Source organism: Onychomys torridus, chromosome 19 (assembly GCF_903995425.1).
Source record: "Onychomys torridus chromosome 19, mOncTor1.1, whole genome shotgun sequence".
In the NCBI taxonomy this organism is placed as follows: Eukaryota; Metazoa; Chordata; class Mammalia; order Rodentia; family Cricetidae; genus Onychomys; species Onychomys torridus.
The window spans coordinates 65,795,629-65,815,275 of record NC_050461.1 but is presented as its reverse complement, the minus strand read 5'-3'; the positions used below and the strand labels follow the sequence as shown (position 1 = coordinate 65,815,275).

The window sequence follows — 19,647 nt, the reverse complement described above, 5'->3', positions numbered from 1 at the left end:
AATAAGAGTGTTAGCCAAGAGCTAAGATCACACTATCTTAACACTCGCTGCTCTCCTGTCCCTGAGAGAGAGACCTTCTTCCCCTGTCCTGTCTTTCTATTGCCTTTCTGTTCTGCCTTCTGATTGGTTTTCAACCCAACCACGTGACTTTCTCATCACTGCCTATCTATACAGACCTCCAGGTCTCTATGGTTGGGACTGGGATTAAAGGCGAGTGTAACCACGCTGGGTGTGTCCTTGAACACACAGAGACTTTACCTGCCATGTGATCAGATTAAGGGTGTGTGCTACCACTACCAGATCTGCTTAATGGCTTGCTTTTAGCTCTGATTCCAAGGCAACTTTATTTATTAACATAGAAATAAAACCACATTTCAGCACAAATAAAATATCACCATATTCCCCTTTCTATTCTAATAAAAAGAAAAAAGGAAAAAGTTATAACTAATATAAGAAAGATTGTATACAATAAGTACAATAACTATATACAAAATATACAAGCAGTAAATACTTAAACAATGTCTAGTCCATTTGCATTTGACAAACTCAGAGATAAGATTCCATTATCTATCCTATTTTGGTAAGTCCGAAATGTACCTGATTCACTTTCTATCCTAACTTACATTACTAACAGAACTATCTTATAATGTCTTTCAGATTTATACACTTATACCTCTTTAGTGAGTTTCTTTTCTGAAATTCTTTACAAGGAAAACTATAACTATCTAATCTTTAAATATAACTATAACCATAACTATCTAATCTTCAACTCACTGTCGTAGCAGGAATCTTAAAAGTTCTTATTAATAAAACGAAACCTGATTGGGGTGAGTGCTGGAAGGTCAGAGAAGCAGAACACTCCACAGCTACCTTGCTTTGCCAATTCCTCAGCTGGCCTTGTTTCCTCAGCCTGGAAGCTTCTGGGTCCTCATCCGAATGAGTCTCAGCTGAACTGCTTCTCGAAAGCCAGAATGCTTAACCAGCCAAATGCTTCTAGTTTCTGGCCCTCATGCCTTATATACATTTCTGCTTTCTACCATCACTCCCTGGGATTAAAGTCATGAATCATCATACTTGGCTGTATCCAATGTGGCCTTGATCTCACAGATATCTAGAGGGATATCTGCCTTTGAAATGCTAGGATAAAAGGTGTGAGTGCCACCATTTTATGGCCTCTACGTCTGTCTAGTGGAACACATTGCCTTAGTGCTTTTTGCCCTGATTGCAATGGTCTCTATACTATAAGTTGGGCTTCTTTTAATATTTTTCCCCTGAAGAGATCATTGATAATGAGTTATTTCCATCAAGGGGGAGTAACCAAAAACATCTCCATAAAGGGAGTTTGCTTTTGAGTCGTGCTTCTTTGAGGGATTAAAAAAAAAAATCACAAGAAATTTCAACAAAAATTAATCAAACAAGCAAAAAAAAAAAACAAAAACAAAAACAAAAAAAGCCTGTAAGTTCTGTGGCAGTCAAACTAGCTCATATTGCAGTGTTGGAGTTCCACAAAAAGAGGAGTGAGAAACAGTACCCAAACCAAAGTAGGAAGAGAAGGGAGTCTGCCTGAAGCTAACCGAGGTTACAGTAGACCAGTGTCAGAAACTAAACTCTGCTGGCAAAGGGGTTAATGGTGCTTGCTGCCAAGACTGACAACCGTAGTTTCATCCCTTGCACCCACATGTGGATGGAGAGACCAACTCTTGCAAATGGTTGTCTGACATACACACTTCAGCTGTGGTGTGCATACACAAAAAATACAAATACACAAATACAAAATACAAATACAAAAATACACAAGCATACACAAAAAATAGAATTTTTAAAACTCCATCTCCATAGGCAAGCCATGGCACATACCATGAAACCAGAAATCTGGAGGCAGGTGGATGATCTCTTGAGTTTCAAGGCAGTGCACAAGGGAGACTTCCACAAGAGGGAGTCAGCTCCCCCATGGAACCATAGCTAGAGAGGTTTGAGAGCCTCCATTTTCTTAAGGTGCTGGGACCTTAAAAGCCATCTCTTTGGCCCCTGAAATTAGAATTCCTAAAGGAAACTAAAGACTCTAAAATAGAGCAGTGTGGAAAGCTTTAAGGAACAGACACATTTATCCTCTTGGGGACCTCAAGCAGATTGCAGAGTGACGCCTTGATATCCACAGATCCAACAACTAACAATGTAAAAACAGGTTTTATGTACCACCACACCCTACTGCCCAAAATATCTTCTTTAGATTGGCAGAGCTCAGCCTAGCCTAGCATGGTGGCATATGCCTTTAATCCCAGTAAACTCCCAAGGCAGAGCCAGGTGGATTTCTGTGAGTTTGAGGCCAGCCTGGTCTACAAAGTGAGATCCAGGACAGACACCAAAACTACATAAGGAAACCCTGTCTGGAAATATAAAAACAAACAAACAAAAAAGATTGGCAGAGTATGGAAGCAGACATCTGAGAAGGAACATACATGTCTCTGCCTTGAGATTGGGAATTAAAATTAATCAAAATTAATCAAAACCTTGTATGGAGGGACAGAATGGCTGTTATCCCCAATGCTCAGCCTCCTACTCTTCCACTGTCCAAAGATGAGGCCACCATGACTTGGCTCTGACCTCTAAAATTTCAAGAACTATATTAGCAAAAATGGAGATATTCTTCTTTTTGGTTGTATGTTTTTGTTGAGTTGTTTTGTTTTGTTGCTTCAGCACAAGTTTTCTTTGTGTGGCTCTGGCTGTCCTGTCTCTCTCTCCTTCTCTCTTGTTCTCTTTTTCTTTCTTTTTTACCTGAGTGTTATCTCTTCATGTACATCTCCACACCAGAAGAGAGTACTAGATATACTTTCAGATATTTGAGAGCCAACATGTACTTGCTGAGAGTTGAACTTAGGACCTCTGGGAGAGTTTCCAGTGCTTTTAATCTCTGAGCCATGTCACCAAATCTATGCACAGTTTTTCTGTGTAGCCCAGGTTGTCCTTTGACTTGGACTGTTGACCAGGATGACCTTGATTCAGAGATTTGCCTAGCTCTGTTCCCCAGTTCTGTGATTAAGAGTGTGAGCAACCAGTACCTTCCCTTCCTTAGCTGTGCTTATTCCTCAAAGTTGAAGTTCTTTTATAATATCATACACACTCATATGTGTCTGTACACATGTATATATGTATTTATATGAACATGCTTGAAAACACAAGAAATCTACTGGTGGAGGTGAAAATCCATATGTATCTGAACATGGGAGTAACATTGACAAATGCAGTAGTATTTGGCGGATTTTATAGCTATTTCCATTATTTATTTATCTTTTTTTTCAAGGAAGAATCTGACTGTACATCCATGGCTGGCCTCAAATTCGCAGAGATTCACATGCCTCTCTTTGCCTAGTCATTGCTGATATTAAAGGTTTCCACCATCACTAGTCAGACCTCAATTTTTTTATTATTTTTTTTATATTTGTGTTTTAATTTTACATATCAGCAATGGGTTTCCCTGTCCTTCCCCCTTGCACTCTGCCCCCACCTTCTTCCCAGCCCCTCCCCTCCATTCCCATCTCCTCCAGGTCCAAGACTCCCCTGGGGATTCAGCTCAACCTGGTGGATTCAGTATAGGCAGGTCCAGTCCCCTCCTTACAGCCTGAGCAAAATGATCCTGTGTAACCCCAAGGTTGCAAACAGCCAGCTCATGCACTAAGGACAGGTCCGGGTCCCACTGCCTGGGTGCCTCCCAAACAGTTCAAGCTATTCAATTGTCTTACTTATCCAGAGGGCCTGATCCAGTTGGGGGCTCCACAGCTTTTGGTTCTTAATTCATGTGTTTCCATTAGTTTGGCTATTTGTCCCTGTGCTTTTCCAAACTTGGTCTCAACAATTCACACTCTTACAGTCCCTCCTCTTTCTCAACAATTGGACTCCTGGAGCTTCACCTGGTGCCTGGTCGAGGATCTTTGCATCCACTTCCTTCAGTTATTGGATGAGAGTTCCAGCATGACTGTTAGGGTGTTTGGCCATCTGATCACCAGACTAGGTCAGATCAGGATTTCTCTTGACCATTGCATGGGAAAAGGAGCCCAGTCTCCTTTGCTGATATTTCAGAGGCATGTAAAAGTAAGAAGGACACTTGGATTCCTTAGCTATTGAAGTTAAGTGCCCAGACAATTGAAAACAGATCTAATTCCAGTCAATTGGGAAAAGAAAGAAAGAGGAGGATGCAGGACAAGGGGAATTAATAAAAATGGAGGAGATACCAGTAAATTTCTGAAAAATCCTGTCAGAGAACTTTGCCTTTAAAATCAGGATGAATCCATCCTCATGCTGACCATTGCCATTAGTTCCTGCAGAACAGAGATGGTGATTTATGACATTGTTCTTCCTCTTGTTTTCATTTTTTTTCTCTGCAGCTCACACTTGGTCCTTTTGATGCTCCCTTGAGAGACAAAGATCAGTTTCATTCTGTCTACCAGATGGCTCCCAAAGGCACATCTCTGGCTCTTGCCATAGTCTCTTTGATGTTTCATTTTGGCTGGACCTGGGTTGGTCTTATTGTACCAGATGAGCACAGAGAGACTCAGTTTCTATCAGATCTAAGAGAAAATATGGAGACTAATCAAGTCAGAATAGCTTTTTGTTGAAATGATTCAAAGTACCTGGAATTCATTTCCGTACAAATACTGGAAAAGTCTTGGCATAGTCCAGGAATCATCGGCCAATAACATCATCATTTATGGTGATAATGATTCACTATAAGGTTTAATGAGAAATCTAGGGCAATAGATTTTGATGACAAAAGTCTGGGTCATGACCCCTCAGTGGGATGTTACAAATATGGCTGATTATTTCTTGCTAGATTCATTCCATGGAAGTCTCATTTTTTCACACCACCATGAGCAGATTATTGAATTTAAAAATTTAATCCAGTTAAACCTTATAAATATCCAGAAGACAATCACCTTCCTAAATTATGGTTTTTGTTCTCCAAGTGCTCGTTTTCAGAGCTGGGTTGTCAACTTTTGGAGAATTGCCAACCTAATGCTTCCTTGGAATTACTGCCTAGTTATATTTTTGACATAGTAATGAATGAAGAAAGTTACAATATATACAAGGCTGTTTATAATGTGGCCCACAGTCTCCATGAGATGAGTCTTCAGTAAGTACAAACACAACCATTTGGAACTAGGGAAAGAATGGTGTTCTTCCCATGACAGGTAATATCCCTTCTGTTGTATTAGAGAATCAAAAATGTGATATTTTCTGCATCTTCAGAGGCACCAAATTAGGTATTACATACTTCAGCATTGTATATATGCATTCATTGTATATATATCACCACAGAAAAATCTTCATTTCTTATTTTATCTTCCAGGTCAGTGCTGATCTTTGTGTACATGATGTTGAGGAATAGGGTACTAGTGGCAAGGTGGAAATGACTTTACTGAATATAACATCTGTGTCAAAATAGCTGCAAAAACTTCTCATGTTAATAGATTACATTAGAAACCTGGTTGTTCATGTAGATCTCATCCATTTCTCTGTCATTGGGTGTTCCCTGTGGCTTTCCTAGGGTCCCGTTTTCTAGGTAGCCTCCCTGGAGTTGTATAGCAGTCTAGTGGTCTTTGTTTTACATCTAGTATCCTACTATGAGTGAGTACATATGATCTTCATCCTTCTGAGTCTAGGTTACCTCACTCAGGATGATTTTTTCTAGATCCATCCATTTGCCTACAATCCTCATGATGTCATTGTTTTTCTCTGCTGAGTAGTACTCCATTGTGTTTATGTGCCATATTTTCTTTATCCATTCTTCAGTTGAAGGGCATCTAGGTTGTTTCCAGGTTCTGGCTATTACAAACAATGCTGATATGAACATAGCTGAGCAAATGCCCTTGTGGTATGATTGAGCATTCCTTGGGTATATGCCCAAGAGTGCTACAGCTGGACAACAGTGTGAGTAATGAAGGGCAAGGGTCAAGGGAAAGAAAGTTTAGGGGAGCAGGAGATCCAAGCTGGATCAGGACCGATCAAGGGAGAACAAGGAATAACAGAACATGATAAATGATGACCACATGAGAACAGGAATAGGCAGAGTGCTGGAGAGGTCCCCAGAAATCCACAATGATACATCCTCTGTAGACTCCTGGCAGTGGTCGAGAGAAAGCCTGATCTGACCTAGTCTGTTGATCAGATGGCCAAACATCCTAAAGGTTGTGCTGGAACTCTCATCCAATAACTGATGGAAGTGGGTGCAGAGATCCTAGGCCAGGCCCCAGGTGGAGCTCCAGGAGTCCAATTGTTGAGAAAGAGGAGGGACTCTAAGAGTGTGAGTTGTTGAGACCAAGATTGGAAAAGCACAGGGACAAATAGCCAAATGAATGGAAGCACATGAATTATGAACCAAAAGCTGTGGAGCCCCCAGCTACATCAGGCCCTCTGGATAAGTGAGACCATTGAATAGCTTGAACTGCTTGGGAGGCATCCAGGATGTGGGACCCAGACCTGTCCTTAGTACATGAGCTGGCTGTTTGGAACCTTGGGCTTACACAGGGACACATGCTCAGCCTGGAAGGATGGGACTGGACCTGCCTGTACTGAATCCACCAGGTTGAATTGAATACCCAGGGGAGTCTTGGCCCTGGAGGAGATGGGAATGGAGGGTAGGGCATGGGGGGAAGGTGGGGGCAGGGGTGTGAGGGGGGAGGACAGGGGAACTTATGGCTGATGTGTAAAATTAAAACACAAACATAATAATAATAAAAAATAAACAAACCTATTAAAAAAGAAACCTAAGAATTCTCTTACTAAGTTAAATAAGGACAGCTCACCCCAAGGTATTAGTATGTAAATGATTTCTTTTGTTTTTAATAAAAAATTGTATTTACTTAGAAGCATTCAGAATGTCAAAAAAACAGCTGCAATTTTTTTTTTTTGCAATTACAGAGTGGTATTCAGTTAACAGAACAACAATTATCTTCATATAAGCTGCATCAGAGACAACCGAAGATGAAAAAATAAAACAAAATAAAAAAACCCCTGCCATCCCCATATATAACTAATTTATGCTGTGCACCAACAACAACATGCTTTAAATTTCCATGCCAATTTACAACCCAGGCAAGGTTAGTGGCTATTGAAAATACCACCAGGACAGGGCTAGCTAAAGACACATTCGGTAGTGTGTTAATTATACAAAAAAAGACACTGTACAGTTTAAAAACAAATCTTACACAGCCTTACATTTCAATTTTTTTCTTTAAAAGGTGTGAGTTGTGTACAGGGGGGTTAAATGCTTTATAGACAAGAAAAAAAACTGCGCTAGAACCAACTTATTCATCATCATCATCTTCATCTTCGTCTTCCTCTTCTTCCTCCTCTTCCTCATCCTCTTCATCCTCCTCCTCCTCTTCCTTTTTTTCTTGCTCTTTTCAGCCTTGAGACCCCCTTCTTGGCCGCATCGGGTTTTCCTTCAGCTTTATAGGCAGCAATATCTTTCTCATACTTCTCCTTCAGCTCGGCAGCCTTCTTCTCATAGGGCTGCTTGTCATCCGCAGTGGTGTTGTTCCACATCTCCCCCAGCTTCTTTGCAACGTCTGCGATGGACAAGCCAGGGTGCTCTCCTTTGATTTTGGGGCGATACTCAGAACAGAACAAGAAGAAGGCTGAAGGAGGCCTCTTGGGTGCATTGGGGTCCTTGAACTTCTTTTTGGTCTCCCCTTTGGGGGGGGATGTAGGTTTTCATTTCTCTTTCATAACGAGCCTTGTCAGCCTTTGCCATGTCTTCAAATTTCCCCTTTTCTTTAGCAGAGATGGTCTTCCACCTTTCTGAGCACTTCTTGGAGAAGTCTGAGAAGTTGACAGAAGCATCCCGGTGCTTTTTCTTGTGTTCCTCCTGGCAAGTTTGCACAAAGAATGCATATAAGGACATTTTGCCTCTCGGCTTCTTAGGATCTCCTTTGCCCATGTTTAGTTGATTTTCCTCTGCAAGGCACAGAGTCGCCCAGTGCCCGTCCGGCTCTCGCTTGCCCGGGTCTCTATGGAGCTCAATGTACTGCAATGGCTGTGAGAGCGGGAGCCAGACGCAGCCTCCATAAATGATTTCTTTTAGCTACCATTTAGTCATCAGCACCCACATTTTACTCACTTTACTTTGAGACATATATTGAATATAAATGGGTATAGCTTTGTTTTAAAAAATTGAGATTTACTTCAACCAGTACTCAGCAATTCCTTTCCTGCTTATGTTTAGAAGATTTTCCTGAGGCTGACAATCCTTCAGAAGTATAATGACATCCCATTAACCTAAGTTAACATTGTTCAGCAGTAGTGAACCCTACATTAAGGTATGTCCTACAACAGATATTATGAACAATGAGAGTAATTCTATAATCCATTTTTTAACATCTGTTACCCACTTTAAAATATATTCTTGCTTCACTTTCAGCTTCATACTTTCTTGAGGAATATCCATGTGGGAGCCAACATGGCTCTAGGATGGAAACAGAATTCAGATGATAAGTATGATATTCTCAACTTTTGGAATTTTCCAAAGAGTCTTGGACGAAAAGTAAAAATAGGAATCTTTTTGCCCAATGCTCCCCAGGGTCAACATTGTCTTTGTCTGAACAAATGATAAGATGGCCAGAAAACTATTCAGAGGTGAGTTATGTATTATCTTAATTAATTATACTTACCATAACCACAAATATATCTCCCAGTATATCAACTCCTGATTTGATATTAAAACCCATTACTATGTAACTACCAGTAGAAGAAGAAAAAAATAACTACTACAAGACAGTGTTCTATCATCCCCTGATAATTAAAATATAAGTTTTTAGCTGTAAATGTCTGTTAATATTCAGTCATCCATAGGTTAGATTTTTGTTAATGTTACACAAATTAAGTACACCTGAGAAGTGGTATGCATAATCCTCATAATGTCTCACAGGACACTCAGATATAGAAAATTTCTACATTCACAGCATAAAAATGAATAAGTTATGTTTTCTTGCTATGATCTAATACCATCACCAAAAGTGACTTTTGGAAAAGAGTTTACTTGACTTATGGTTCTTGAGGTATAAGAGATCCTTTATGATCTGGAGGCATGCCAGTTTGTGGCATCCTTGGAGAGATGGGAAGGAACTGAAACAAAGTGACTCAGACCACACATTGTAAGCAGAAAGTGAAAACTGGAATTGGTGTGAGGCTCATTCATGTTCAAAATCCACCAACACTGAATAGTTCTATCAATAAGTCTGCAGTTCTTAAAATTTCAATAACTCCCCAGATAAAACCAGTATTGAGGGAATGTGTATTCACATACCTGTCCCTATAATTGCTACTTTTCCTTCAAATCAATGGACGTGTCTCCATTAGAAGTCCTTCCCTCCACCTAAAATTGAGTAGGTCACTTTTATTTCATGATTAAAAATTACATACCATAACCAGTTATTTTCTTTCTTCTATCTCTTGAAAGGGAGAATACTATAAGGTGCATGTGTATATGCTTCTCTTGTATTCTAGTACTGCAAATAAAGACATACCTAATATAACTGAAGGAAGTGTTTCTTTGGCTGACAGTATGAGGATTTAGCTGTTATGTTTTGAAATTTATTACTTTAGGGCATGAGGTGACTCATGACTTCATATCCTCAGTAAGTAGAAATAAGTAAATACCATAGACCACCTTTTTTCTCATTCTCGTTCATTCTGAGACAATTGCCAATGGAATGGTAACACTCAGTTTTATAGTGAACCATTTAAACTTCCCCTTAAGATTATGCTCAGAGGGTTGAGGTGTAGCATGAATCTTAAAGGTACTTATTAATAAAATCAAACCTGAGGCCAGTTATTGGGGTGAATGCTGGAAGATCAGAGAAGCAGAACAGGCCACAGCTTCCTCGCCTTGCCAGTTCCTCAGCTGATCCTGTTTCCTCAGACTGGAAGCCTCTCAGTCCTCATCCAGAATGAATCTCAGCTGAACTGTGCTGCTCAAAGCCTAAAAGCTTAACCAGCCAAATTATTCTAGTTTCTGGTTCTCGCACCCTATATACCTTTCTGCTTTTTACCATCACTCCCTCGGTTTAAAGGCATGAGTCACCTGCCTGGGTGTAGTATCCTTGAACAGATGGATTTCTGCCTCTGGCATGCTAGGATTAAAGGCATATGCTACCACTGCCTATCTTCTATGTTTAATATTGTCGCTGTTCTGTCTCTGACCCCAGATAAGTTTATTAGGGTGCACAATATTTGGGGGAACACATTACCACAACAGTTGGGGATTTAGCTCAGTGGTATAGCATTTGCCTGGCACGTGCAAGGCTATGGGTTCGGTCCTCAGCTTCAGGGAAAAAAAAAAAAAAAAGATTATGCTCAGAAATGCCCAAAAATTTGTTTCCATAGTGATTATGAGTTATTTTAAGTTGAAAAGCAAAATTCACAATCATGTTGGAAATAATAGTTTTCAACACATTAAAAAGTACAGAGACAGGATCCATCTGGAAAGACTACTTGACCTTTAGGTCATGTCTTCACTGACCTACATGCATCAAACTTGTCCCTACCTCATTATGCTCCAAACTGTCAAATAGTGTGACAGTCCTCAGACCAACCTTGTGTAGGGCACAGATGTTCAAAATAATTTTCTACATTTATAGATATAAAACCTGAAAGTTAATTTCATGATACTGAAAAACAATATTTATTGTGGTTTTCAATAAACACTTAGCTTTTGTTAACTTTGCTCACAATATGCTCAGATTCCTCAGTCTGTGTGCAGTGAAAGCTGTGGGCCTGGATTCAAGAAAGGTTCCCTGGAGGGCAAGGCTGTTTGCTGATATGATTTCACTCCTTGTCCAGACAATGGGATTTCCAAAGAGACAGATGAGTAGAAATTATCTTACAGATAATGGTTCCACATATCTGGAGAGAAGTCAGACAAATTTATTCCTTCTCTCTCTCTCTCTCTCTCTCTCTCTCTCTCTCTCTCTCTCTCTCTCTCTCTCGGTTTTTTGAGCTCTGCCTCCTGAGTGCTGGAATTAAAGACTGGGCACCACCACCACCCAGCATTTTGTTTTTTAGATTTTCCGGAGCTAAGGACTGAACCCAGGGCCTTGCGCTTAGCAAGCACTCTACCACTGAGCTAAATCCCCAACCTCCTTCTCTTATTTAGGATAGGAAATGTGCATCACCATGTTTTGAAATAGCGCAGATCGGCATAGAAATTTATAATTGATTTATGTTCATGATCATCTTCAGACATTGTTGCTCTGTAATGATCAATATGCTTTATTTCCCCATGTAATTTCACATATGTTAATAAAGTAACAAACTTGGATGTTTTACTAACTGTATTTCAATAATTATTCAGACTCACTTAAGTGTAGGATAGGTTATTGACATAATGATTCTTCCCAGCAAGCTTTTTCATACAGAACAGAAGATTAGAAATTTGTGTTTGATAGCCCCAATATATAATTTTTAACTGTAAAGTGTAACCAAAATTTCAAATTTCCTTAGTGAGTATTATTATTTCTTTTTTTCTGTTCCTACTTTGAGAAATGGTACATGAAACAATATCCTCAGAGCAGTTTAAATAATCTCCTATGAAGAGCTGTACCAACCTAAGAGCTGCAATAGAATATAGAATCTCCATATTGAATAAGAGGTCGTGAACCTGTTCACAGCATGTTACACTGGGAATAAATGAATCCCCAGGGGAGTCTTGGCCCTGGAGGAGATGGGAATGGAGGGGAGGGGATGGGGGAAAGGTGGGGGGGGGGTGGGGGAAGGACAGTGGAACCTATGGCTGATGTGTAAAAAACAAAAAAATACATAATTTTATAAAACCAATAAACCCATTTTAATCAGAAAAAATAAAAAAAATCTTTAAAAGCTAGTTTTTCCACATGTAATAATAAATTTGTGACCAGTGTTATATCAATTTTGAAATTTTTAAATACTTTTTAACCTTTTTGATTTTCATATTAAGTACTTTGATCATATTCATATCCTCTCAAATCTTCCACTTTTCTTCCTATCTAACTTTGTTCTCCTTCAAAAAAAAATGAAGAAGACTCATTGAATTCAGTTTGTGCTATCCCAATACCCTTTGGTGCAGGACTCCTTGTGGAATATGGACTAATTTCCAATGGCCACACTCTTAAAGACTGAGTCTTCCCTCTCTTTGATGTACTCCCAGAGTTCAGCCTGGTGCTTTACTGTGGATCTCTGAATCTGCTTCCATCAGTTACTAGATGAAGGCTCTATGATGACAGTTATGGTATTCAGAAATCTGATTATTGGAGTGAACCAGTACAGACATCTTCTCCACTATTGGTTGTGGTCTAATCTAGTGTCATCCTCGTTGATTCCTGAGAATTTCCCTAGAACCCAGTTTCTTCCTAACCTTATAATATCTCCCTCTATCAAGTTATCTCACCGACTGGTCTCCAAGAGAGGTTGTATGTGCAGGGGAGGTCAAGATCATAATGGGGAAATCTGCAGAGACAATTGAACCAAGTTGGTAGAAACTCACAAACTTTAGACCAACAACTGTGGAGCTTTCATGGGACTGGACTGGATCCTCAGTCTATGGGAGATGGTTGTGCAACTGGGTCTGTTTTAGGAGCCCCTGGCAGTGGGATCTGGATCTATACCTCATGTGTTAGCTGGCTTTCTGGAACCCATTGCCCCTGGTGGAATGACTTGCTCAGCCTTGATGCAGGAGTGAGGGACTTAGCCCTGTCTCAACTAAATGTACCAATTTTTTCTGACTCCTCATATCATACTTTGCTCTTTTGGAAGAGGGGATGGGGGATGGGTTGGGAGTGGAGGGCTGGGGAAGCTCAGAAGGAGGGGGTGAACAGGGTATCTGTGGTTAGTATGTAAAATGCATAAAACATTTCTTAAATAAAATAAGGGAGAAAAGATTCTAGGGATTCTCCCACTAAAAAAAATTAATCAACAAGTTGTTTTATTGTACAGGATTCTTTTGGCTATCCTGGGTTTTTTTTCCATATGAAGTTGAGTATTATTCTTTCCAGATCTGTGAAGAATTGTGTTGGTAATTTGATGGGGATTGTGTTGAATCTGTAGATTGCTTTTGGTAAGATCGCCATTTTTACTGTTAATCCTGCCTATCCATGAGCACGATAGATCTTTCCAATTTCTGACTTCTTCAATTTCTTTTTTCAGGGACTTAAAGTTCTTGTCATATAGGCTCTTCACATGCTTAGTTAGAGTAACCCCAAGGTATTTTATATCATTTGTGGCTATTGTAAAGGGTGATGTATCTGTGATTTCCTTCTCAGCCTGTTTGTGTATTGTATATAGGAGGGCTACTGATTTTTTTGAGTTGATCTTGTATCCTGCTATGTTGCTGAAGGTTTTTATTAGCTGTATCAGTTCCTTGGTTGAATTTTTGGGGTCACTCATGTATACTATCATGTCATCTGCAAATAGGGAGAGCTTGACTTCTTCCTTTCCAATTTGTATCCCCTTAATCTCTTTATGTTGTCTTATAGCTCTGGCTAGAACTTCAAGTACTATATTGAATAAGTATGGGGAGAGGGGAGAGCCTTACCTTGTTCCTGATTTTAGTGGTATTGCTTTGAGTTTCTCTCCATTTAATTTGATGTTGGTTGTTGGCTTGCTGTAGACTGCCTTTATTATGTTTAGGTATGTCCCCTGTATTCCTGATCGCTCCACAACCTTTATCATGAAGGGGTGTTGGATTTTGTCAAATGTCTTTTTTGCATCTAGTGAGATGATTATGTGTTTTTTTCTTTGAGTTTGTTTATATGGTGTATTACATTGATGGACTTTCATATGTTGAACCACCCTTGCATCCCTGGGATGAAGCCTACTTGATCATGGTGGATAATGGTTTTGATGTGTTCTTGGAGTCTGTTCGCCAGAATTTTATTGAGTATTTTTGCGTCAATGTTCATGAGGGAGATTGGTCTGTAGTTCTCTTTCTTTTCTGCATCTTTGTTTGGTTTAGGAATCAGGATAATTGTAGCCTCATAGAAGGAGTTTGGTAATATACCTTCTGCTTCTATAGTGTGGAACAATTTAAAGAGTATTGGCATTAAGTCTTCTTTGAAGATCTGGTAGAATTCTGCAGTGAAACCATCTGGTCCAGGGCTTTATTTGGTTGGGAGAGTCATCTTGGAACTCTCATCCAGTAACTGATGGAAGTGGATGCAGAGATCCTCAGCCAGACCCCATGTGGAGCTCCAGTTGTCCAACTGTCGAGAAAGAGGAAGGTCTGCAAGAGCGTGAATTGTTGAATTCAAGACTGCAAAAAGCACAGGGACAAATAGCCAATTGTAGGAAGGCACATGAATTATGAACCAAAGGCTGTGGAGCCCCCAGCTGGATCAGGCCCTCTGGATAAGTGAGACAATTGAATAGCTTGAACTGTTTGGGAGGCACCCAGACTGTGGGACCGGAACCTGTTCTTAGTGCATGAGCTGGCTATTTGGAACCTTGGGCTTACACTGGGACACATGCTCAGCCTGGAAGGAGGGGAAAGGACCTGCCTGTACTGAATCCACCAGGTTTAAATGAATCCCCAGGGGTGTCTTGATCCTGGAGGACATGGGAATGGAGGGGAGAGGCTAGGGAGAAGGTGGGGTTTGGTGCAGGATCGGGGAGGACAGGGGAACCCATGGCTGATGTATAAAATTAAAACACATAATAATATAAAAAAAGTTAATCAAAAAATAAAGATTAATGCTTCCTGTTAAATCAGCTCTGAGGTCAAATAGCTTCTCAGTTAAGGATAGGACCTCATGCCAACATTCCATGCATAATGATATTTGATTTGGCCTGAACTGTCATACATTTTATGCATAGCATCATGCCTAGCATTTATATATTCCACTGGCCTTTTGTGTCTGTATTTTATCTTCCCTTGCAGTATTTCAGGATCTCTAACTTTTACAGGCTTTCTGTATCTTTTTCCATGGATTTCTTACATTTAGATATAATAGACCCTGCCCTCAAACAGCTAGTCATAAGAAACACTCTTACTGCACATATGGTACACATAACTCATATGTATACATATACATATATATAGCTATATATTTTCAAAAACATATATATATATATATATATATATATATATATATATATATATATATGAAATGGTTCACTTACCCAAAGTCTTTCATAGTTCCTAATTAATACATATACATGACAAAATTATGTAGCTCAATTATGTTAGACATATGAAGCTGAGATTTCTGATTTAATATTATACAAAAATTTACAGTAGCTTAAAATAGATATCATATATATATATATAAGTTTTATTACATCTATTAAGTGCCTTTAGTAAAAGATGGAATTATACATGCGAGTCATTCATTACAAAGTATAAAACAAAAGAAAATAATACCAACACATAAAAGAGAAGGAAGTAACAGAGCATGACATCATTGCTTGAAATTAGGTCCTGAGAACAGGTATATCAATGAGTCACAAAACCTCAAGGAAACTATATTTACAAGATATATAGAAATATTTTTTTTGGCTTTTCGAGACAAGGTTTCTCTGTGTACCTCTGCACCTTTCCTGGTCTCGCTCTGTAGATCAGGCTGGTCTCGAACTCACAAAGATCCAACTAGCTCTGCCTCCCGAGTGCTGGAATTAAAGGCATGTGCCACCACTGCCCAGCTAGAAATAAGTTTTATTCTACCAAATCAAATGGGATTATCTGTTAATAACTTTTTTTTTGAGCTGAGGATCGAACCCAGGGCCTTGTGCTTGCTAGGCAAGTGATCTACCACTGAGATAAATCCTTAACTCTGTTAATAACTTTTATCAACAAAATAAAATTGAAAGTCTTGTGATAAATTTCTTTTAAAAAACAGGAATAATGAAAGTGAAAATCTGGCATGCATAAATCAGTGTTTATATACTTCAAATTCAAGAAGAACTTCACAAATTTTCAAGAGCAGAACATTAAAGGAGTGTTTTACTTCACACCTTAAAACTGTTTCAATAGGTCTAACCTTTCCCCAGTAGGAATAAGAACTGTTTTTGTGCACTATTCAAGCATTTTACAATGTAGTAATGCCTATTGACTAAAGCCTCAACAGAGAATAGTCAAACTATTTTATAAAGATAATAAAATTAAGAACTCATGCTTAAGAACATCATGATGAAAATAATTCCAAAGGTTTCTCTCCCTCTTTTGCAGTATCCATATGTCCAATTCATAATGTGGACCTAACTTTTGATGTGGTATCAGAAATGAAGTTGGTTTTTGTATTGTAACTCAGTATTCTAATGATTTCCAAAAGTGATGAACCAATAGCATAAGAGGCAGTGAAAGTTCATATGAGATAAAAGGTTTAAGGTGTATTAGATTTATATCACTATAAGGAAGATGAGTTGTATGAGAATATAGTGAAAATTGATGAATAGTACCAAAAGAGGGACATCGCTTTTCTTTAAGGTTATGGACTCTGAAATGTTGCTCATTTTAAAGTAAGTGCCCCCACAACATTTATATAGCATCACTCATTGTATATCAATATCTAAAAAGGAGAAATAGTAAGCACAATATGTAGTGAGGGAAAAGTGGGAGAAGATGAGGAGTGGAGCAGGAGGAAACAGAGCTTAATTGTATTTAGACAAGTGTTTATATAATATATATATATATATATATATATATATATATATATATATATATATTAACTAAAATATTTGATAAAGAAGATGGGTGGTATAATTAAGAAATTATTCACCACAGAGTTAGCATTTCTTTGTACCTGAGAAAAAGTAAAGTAATATAGGTTTCAGTCCTGTCAACATGAACATAGAAATGTCATAGAAAGAAAAATGAATGCCTTCAACTTGGACTAAGGATCACTTTAATTTCTGATTAGATGTGGATCATTGCATGAGGTGTTCAGAAAGTCATTATGCAAACACAGAGAAGACACATTGCCTCCAGAAAGCTGTGAGTTTTCTTGACCATAAAGACCCCTTGGGGATGTCTCTCACAACCATAGCTCTGTTCTTCTCTGTCCTCACCGTAGTGGTTCTTGGACTCTTTGTGAAGCACAGAGACACTCCAATTGTCAAGGCTAATAATAGGACACTCAGTTACATGTTGCTCATCACATTCAATGTCTATTTCCTATGTTCCTTGCTCCTCATTGGTCATCCCAACATTACCACCTGTATTCTGCAACAGATCACATTTGGAGGTGCTTTCACTGTGGCTCTTGCCACTGTTTTGGCCAAAGCAGTAACTGTGGTTATTGCCTTCAAAGTCACTTTTCCAAGCAGAGTGGTGAGGTGGTTAATAATATCAAGGGCCCCAAACTTTATTATCCCCATATGTACTCTGATCCATAAACCTTGTCTTCTGTGGAATCTGGCTAGGGACTTCTTCTCCATTCATTGACTGAGATTATCATGCTGAACATGAAAATATCACAATTATGTGCAACAAGGGCTCATCTTTTTCCTTCCATGGAGTCCTGGGATACCTCTGCACCTTGGCACTTGGGAGCTTTACTATGGCATTCATGTCCTGGAATCTGCCTGATACATTCAATGAAGCCAAGTTCCTGTCATTCAGCATGCTAGTGTTCTTCTGTGTCTGGGTCATATTCCTCCCTGTCTACCATAGCACAAAGGGGAAGGTCATGGTGGCTATGGAAGTCTTTTCTATCTTGGCTTCTAGTGCAGCCTTATTTGGCTTCATTTTTGCCCCAAAGTGCTATATTATCTTCATAAGGCCAGGTAAGAATTCACTTCTTCATATCAGGCACAGGCCATATTCTAGAAGGAATACCTTTCTCAAAACCTAGTTCAAAACTAAACATACTTCTTATTTTAAGAGATGAACTGCAAAGATGAAGACCAGTTGATCTCTATTACAAATGTGTGCTATGTATTAATAGTATAGGTTTGACTCTTTGAGCTGTTCTTTGTTCATTCAATTTTATTAGAGCCTCTTTATACTGGAGTCATTGAAATTTTCCATGCTTAAAATCTAGGTTATATTTTGATATTAGCAGGAACTCATTATGCATCTGCCCTTTTCTGAAACCTTCTGCGAAGTCCATGATATTTGAATTAATGGAGATCTTCCTATATCTGTCCCTACTCTTCTGGGATTAAAGGTGGCCATCTCCACACCTGGCTCATAATGAAAGTTTATACTCTTCCATAACATAGATTTAATATTTATGTTATTGATTTAAATTTCTCAAGAGCTTCATGTACATTCTCTTTTCCACTTGTGTGAATCACATGTCTTGAATTTGGAAAGTGGACCCTTGTAAAATTTCAGCTTGTCATTCAATCACTGTGGTAAAATATGTAGATTTTACTTTTATTTTATATTCAACTTTTAATATACCATATTTTTATAAGAACATCAACTGTTTCTTACAACCACGAGGCTCTTCATTAAATTATCATGATTTCATTTGGGGTTTGTGTGATTATGTTGAAGAATACAGGGTTTTCAAAATTTAAATGTAATCTTGTATGAAAATAATATTATATCTATCATTGTGTAGTATAATTCATATAAGTTAAAATATAGACCCATTAAGAATTTTATTTTATTACTCAATGTCAAATGTTAGTCAATCAGAACAAGTAACTAGGACTAATTATATGGACCCCTTATTTAGACTGTGATTACATATTTTAAGTCTAGCTGACTACCGCCACTTCTCTTTAAACATAGACATTCACACATCTTTCACCAGAATGATTCTTCCAATTCAGTTCTTTCCCTTGAATTGGTATGTATTCTTCATTTAAAATCATGAACTGGTTATAATGTACAAACTTGTTATTACATGTTTTTCCATATCTGAGTGAATATATATATATATATATATATATATATATATATGCATCTATATTCATGTATATGAATCATATAAATTTCACATTATAATTTAAATTCTAAGTATAGATTATATATGTATACAATATAAATTATATATTATGTATTGGTATTATGTATATATCTATATCTACAAACCTTCATCCATGAGGGTGGATTTGATCATCCTTCTGCCCAGGATAGAATATACACTGTCTGGTCTGGGTAACCAGAAATACCAATGACAGTGTAGTCTATGGCCCAGGTAACCCAACAGTCAAAGGTTCTCTTTGGGGTCACACATCCCAAGGGGAAGACATCCAGTTTACAAAACAACCAGAGGTGCTTCTTGATGATAGGATAACCATATTATGTGCTTATTTATAGGAGGATAAAGTGTGTCAATTTTAATAAAACATAGCTTAAAGGAATACCAGGCTTCTTAGTCCTCTTGTCAATCTTGTCTGTCCATCCAGTGCCATTGGAACCAAGCCCAGATCATGGAATATTTACAATAAAGAAACCGAAGAGACACTCAAAACACAGAACAAGATACAAGGGCCAGATGGTGGTGGTACACGCCTTTAATCGGAGCCTAAAAAAAAGGAAGAAAGAGAGAGAGAGAGAGAGAGAGAGAGAGAGAGAGAGAGAGAGAGAAAGGCAAAACATACAACAAATAAGAGCAAAATGGCAGATGGGCAGAGGGACAACCAATTTAAGCCTGGAGAGGGGTCCAGATAATTTGTCAGGTAAACCCTCTGTCTTCAGGCAGGATCCCACCAGAACTAATACCAGATGTC

The 19,647-nt window shown here is 38.6% G+C and overlaps 2 pseudogenes; one reads left to right on the top strand and one right to left on the bottom strand.

Annotated features, from left to right (window-relative positions):
• Nucleotides 1-4,385: 4,385 nt before the first annotated feature.
• Nucleotides 4,386-17,813, top strand: LOC118570508 (annotated as a pseudogene).
• LOC118570509 lies at nucleotides 7,091-7,945 on the bottom strand (annotated as a pseudogene).
• Nucleotides 17,814-19,647: the final 1,834 nt, after the last annotated feature.